Source organism: Passer montanus, unplaced genomic scaffold, assembly GCF_014805655.1.
Source record: "Passer montanus isolate IOZ18808 unplaced genomic scaffold, ASM1480565v1 scaffold17, whole genome shotgun sequence".
Taxonomy (NCBI): domain Eukaryota; kingdom Metazoa; phylum Chordata; class Aves; order Passeriformes; family Passeridae; genus Passer; species Passer montanus.
In genome coordinates this window covers 9,519,204-9,525,203 of record NW_024364270.1, presented here as the reverse complement: position 1 = coordinate 9,525,203, position 6,000 = coordinate 9,519,204, and positions in this window count along the sequence as shown.

Below are 6,000 nucleotides of genomic sequence, written 5' to 3'. Positions count from 1 at the left end.
GAGCTAATAAAAGACAAAATAATCAAGAACAACTAAAAGAAATATCATCCCTGACACATCAATTTAGGCACCGAGCCACAAATTCTTGGAAGTCCAGAGAGTATTCCAGAGAAGTAATACTGTAAGCTCTCTTTACTGTATTTGTTGCCCCTGGAGAAAGGAAGACAGGATAGATTTAATAGCAGTCTTCCTTCCAATACCTACTGAGAAAATAGCGATTGAACTAGAGATCTTCAGATGTGCCTTTCAACCTGAATGATTCTGTATTTCTATGAGGCATTAAGTTTCAGAACTGCTAGAAATATGTTACTGGGCTATCTGGGCTTTAGTCCAATCCAGTGTACTAATTCTCATTTTATACATATGTATGCATTAGAAAGACTGTTAAAAACCCATGGTCAAACTGAAGCTCAGTAAGAAGTCACCATCTCTGCAAGCTGAATGTGTCACTTATATTTTCAGCTTCAAGAAACAAGACTCACATTCTGAGTTTTACCTTCATGTTTTCAATAAGAAATTATATCGAAGTCCTCACTAATAATATAGATTCAAATATCCTATTTGAGTCCTTTAAGAGAAAATTTGAAAGAAGTGTTGTTCCCCAGACTCTCCAGCAAGACACTGAAATATGCTCAGGCTTACTATTTTATCTGGAAGGTAGAGGGAATTATTAGGAGGCTACTGCCTTAGAGAAGAATAATAGGTAAAGGAAGTGGTTGAGAATATGAAAATGAAAAATAATTTGCATGCAACTGAACAGAAAATAGTGAAGTACCACTCTAAAAAGAGCAAAGAAAGGATGGAGTGAAAGTAACAGAACAATGACAATAAATCAGTTGTTTTAAAATCTAACTCAGGCGTGTGCAGGTTTGATCTCGTGCTAAGGGAGATAAAAGGAAAAGCATAGAAGCAAGTACTTACTGAAAGAAACCTTATGAAACACACAATTAACCTGATACACAAAGAAGAGAGGAGGAATGGCTTTTGCTTCATTAGGTGCAACTGAAGCAGAAACAAATCATACAAGAGGTGGAACACATCAAAATATACATCAGAATGAATCAGTATAAAGGAACAGCAGAAGTGTACGAGGTAAATCAAGTGTTAGTTAAGTCATTGAGAAGCAGCAGGTGAAGAGAGATGGATAAGAAGAGAAAGGATTTAGCAGGGTGCTAAAAGACAAAGCAACATGGTTTTAAATGGAAGCCAGAAGAGAAGTGTCCTTGTTCATATCGCTTAACTCTACAGAAAACGGACTGTGCAGGAGCTGGGATGGGAAATAATCAGGACCTATATAGAAACTGCAGACCTAAGCCATATTAAGAATATGCCATTTTTTATACCATTTCAGGATTTGTACCACTTTGTGCAGAAAGTGAATCCAGTCAGACTTGAAAAAAGGTCCAGTAAATTCAATAATTTGGCTCAGGTTCTCCTGAATAATTATCTGTTCAAAGTAGCTTGCGCTGGTGGGAAGCTAGAATATGTTAATCGCAGAAATTACTGCACTCACTGATGAGCCTTTTGGGCCTTTACTGGCTGAAAGCTGGTATCCCCAGGAATGACAAAGGCATAGGTTGGGTATATGGTGGGATGGGTGATGATGTGATTTGCATTTATGTCTTAAAGAACATTCATACTGTCACATCACAGGATAAACAGACACTTCTGCACACATAAATGGTTTCTACAGGAAGGCCACACAAGAGTTATGCAGCAGTACTGCATTCAGAGTAACTTCAGCCGAATATAAGAATGACTCAAAATCCAATGTCTTTATTTGTACTCTATTTGTAGACTGATGAATACATCCATGAATATGTTTCAGTAACATGTGGCTTACTTCATGGGTGTATAGAAGTCTTTCATTCACATTTTTTTAATGGAAGTTGAGGATTTTCTAAATACGTCCTTGATACACCTGAAACTTGCTATTAAGATGTGTCACAATGCAAAATGATAACATATTTTAGAATGACCTTTAAGGTCTCACTCAAATATAAAATATGCAGTAGTGGAAACTGCAGAATTGTGTAAGCTTGTTTAGGAAAAAAAGGCTTCTGGTCTTGTGAGCACCAAGCAAATACAGGATATGTTTAATACATTTGTATAACAATAAATATAATCATGCCATGCATAGGGATGGAAAAATGTCATTATTAATATAGGTATTGAGGAGTGAAGCACTAGAGACATTCAGGAACCAAGCAGAAGTCAATAAAAATAATGTCTTAGAATTTATTTTCTTTTATATTCTGTGACATGAATTTCTTCACTTTCATCACATTGAACTCAGCCAATAAACAAGACTCAAAAGGTACATGGAGTCTTATGCCTCTGAGCTTTTTATATCCACTGGCAAGTTCAAGAACTGATCAAAGTTTAAGCTCCCAACATGGAATGAAAGAAGAGCATCTAAAAACAGAGCCTCTGTTTTGTTGAGTGTTTTTTGCTTCCCAGGAAATGAAGGCACAAAGTATGCATTCCCACCAAACAACTTTATAAAACATAAGCCTCTAGGTATTCCCATAGACATCATCTACCACAGACTATTTAGCTTTCCTCTTTCTAGCTCTGGGCTAGTTCCATAGAAAGTCTGAAGAGCCCATAAATCTCTCTTAGGCATCTAAGCCTACATGTACATTAACATATAATTTATCAAATAGTACGTTGGCAGACTGAAGCTACTGGTGTCCCCACATCCACATTATGTGTGCTTCAGGGCTCATCCTTCAGACTAGACCTGATCTGATGCCTTGAACTGAACATCTTCATCATGTCCATGATTCATAGCTACTCCAAGGACTGGTCAGTTGTTTGGGGCCTCACTGGAGGTTAGAGCACATCTGAAAGTTCCTGCAGAAAAGCTTCTGGATGAATTTCACACCTATAAAAACTAGGACATATGCACAAAAGCTGCTCTATAGCCAAGTCAATGTGAATCAAGTGGGGATGACTGAGAGTTAGTTTCAAAACTACAGTACTGCACTGAATCAACAAGTTCAAGCACATAAAGACTGTCTCCAATATGGGACTGTCAACAGTCTTCTGATTTGAACCTAAAGCACATAAAATTGCACATAAACTAAAACTTATAAAAAAAATTAGCTCAGAATTTCCTCTGTGCAAGTGAAACCAAATTCTACCTTCATCTTCAGAGCAGCAAAATTTGCCTTTGTATGAGAAATGGACATACTCCATTGACAACCCTTTTCTGGAGGTTGGAAGCAAAACCCTGCTGAAAGGGCTGGTGTGGCTGCAATGCAATCTGCAGGGCAAGGGAGGGAGGAGGGCTTATAGCCAGGAAACACATGGTCTTCCATGCTTCATCTTCTTCCTTCCATTGCTGGAGGTCTTCACTATTTTCACAACCTCCCTACCTCAGCACAAGGAGGACAGGGTGAAAGTGAGTGATCAGAGAAGTGCAGGATCATCCTTGCAAGCAGCAGGGTTATGTTATGACTGTTACTGGAACAAGAAAAACCACTTGGTCCTGTCTAAGGATGACAATATCTGGAAAATCACCAACTGTAGCAAGCCACTATACTCCTGTTTCTCTTAGCTTCAGGCACCTAGCTCTAAAACTACTGTAAGGGTGTTGTCTGATCTCATTAACTTACTGTGTGATAAATTTCTGTGCTTTTTGGACTTCAGAAGTTGCCCTGCATAGAGATGACTCTGCTGTGAAAATAAGATATAGGCAAAATTAACCTGGGGCAAAACTGATCCTGGCCAAGCAGTGTTGACCTGGAAACTAGGAGGAGAATTTAAATACTGTACAAGGTAATGAAATGAAAGCCCCAAATCTCCAACTCGGGCAACTCAATTCGTATTAACAGGCAACAAAAATTGTCTGACGCACATCACTACCATTGTCAAGGCAGAATGGTGGGTGCTAAAGGCCAGAGGAGTGATAAAACAATTGTAACTGGAAGACTTGATGGAATGAAAACTAAGGAAGAGAAGGACAGCATGGATGTCGAGAAATTTTGTTTCTCAGGTTAAGAAGTAGCACTAGAAAAACTTACAATTAATCTGTGATTTTTTTTTCTGGGTCAACTGCTCTAATGTTTTATTGACTTACAGCCTTATTTAGATATTAAAAAGGAAAACACAAAAATGTCTTTCTTGGTATATGTCTTCCTCTATTGCCCAGTGCAGTTAGCTCAGCACTTATAGGTCTAACCTTGGCTGAAATTAAATTGGAGAAGGTCTCGGACAAAAAAAAAAAAAAAAAGATAAAAAAGTGAGAATGTTGTTAGCCCTCCCGAAGTGCTTAACACTGGCCTTAACTATTTTTAAAGCCCTTGTTTAAATTTTAAAGCAGTAAGGGATTAAGAACAAACACATGCATTTCTCCTCTAGTTTCGCTTGTGTGTAAGTAATTTTAAAGGTCAAGCACAGCATTTTTGGTCCTTGAAAAAGCTCTCTGCATTTTGAAAGTTAAAAAACATAGGCCAGATCATCAGTGAATGTAAACTAGCAAAGTTTATCATGGTCAACACAGCAGGACAATTTACATTGGTTGAGATTCTGGCTGCTGTTTTGTAGCATTCCAGGAGGAAAACATTACAATGTTTTTTAAAGAAATATAACCTGAAAGAGGAGAGACAGATTTCCTTGTTTGAGTCTCTGCCAAAGGGAATGAACTCATAAGGAACATAAATCAAGAGAATGAAAACAGGCAGTTGAAGACTGTTCTGGTGATGACAGGTATATTATTTTTTTAGGTTTCCAGTAGAAAGCCAGGCTGTGCTCTCTACCAAGGCACAAAGAGCACCATAGCTTGACGATTACATTAATTACAGTAAGTATATTGATTTAGTCATTAGAAAAGAATCACATATGTCTCTGACACAAAAGTTTTTTTGAAATATTTTACAAGACCTCTTGGTGTTCCCTTGACAGAAGAAACAAGTCAGCAGCCTGAAGATTCCAAGAATTAAATCAGGAGTTTTCCAAAGCTGACTTTAGGTTATGGCACTAATTATACTGTTTTCTTAATAATGTTTACCAAGTGTTTCTTCTGGGATATCAGAGAGGAACTTTGTAATTATTATTATTTTTTAATTATAATTTACTTCTCAGGTGTCTTTTTGCTGATTCTTGCCATGATGAAGAAAAAAAAAAGCAGAGTGATATCCTAGGTCTCTCCTTCCAAATATGCCACTAGTGCAGATCCAAAGGATGTTTAGGACCGGATTCAAAAGCTAATCAAATCAATATACCAAATTAATAGAAAAAACAGAGACAATACTATTGACTTCATCCTGTTTCCATGGAAGTCAGTGAAGTAAATTTTCAATGGCAACAACATCAAACAGTACTATTAAGCTTAAAATTCCTCATGACTAAAACACAGAATCTCAGAATCACGCCATCATAGAATCTTAGAATGGTTTGAATTGGAAGGGACCTTGAAGAACATCAAGTTCCAGCCCCATGCTGTGGGCAGGGACACCTTCCACTAGACTAGGTTTCTCAAAGCTCCTAGCATCTTGAAAGACTATATGAATAAAATGAGTAGCTCCCTATAAAATTTTTTGCAATTAAAATCAGGCTTTTATTTTCTTTCCCAATGTTTCACAAGGAGACATTTGATGCTCTAGGAGAAGGATTTTTGAATCTGCCTTTTTTTTCCTCTGCTCCCATGCTGTAATCACCGCAGAAATTAAAGAGCACATTTATGTGAGAACACTTTATTTCATAATTAGGGACAATCGGTATGTTCAGGTGATTATTCTTCTGAGTGTCTGAGAAGATATGATACTTCTCAGACACTCTGGTATCATGGGCTTAGGTCAAAACAAATGTTTTCTTTCACCACTCCTTTCCCATTTCAGTGCATGTAAATAATTGCTAGGCTACCTTTTAACTTATTTTTATAACAGACCTGTAATCACAATACAAGAATCTAATACAATAAACACTTCTGTGACTACTGTTAACAGAAGGTGAATAGCAATAGAGTAGGTACATAAGGATTACTCCCAATTAATA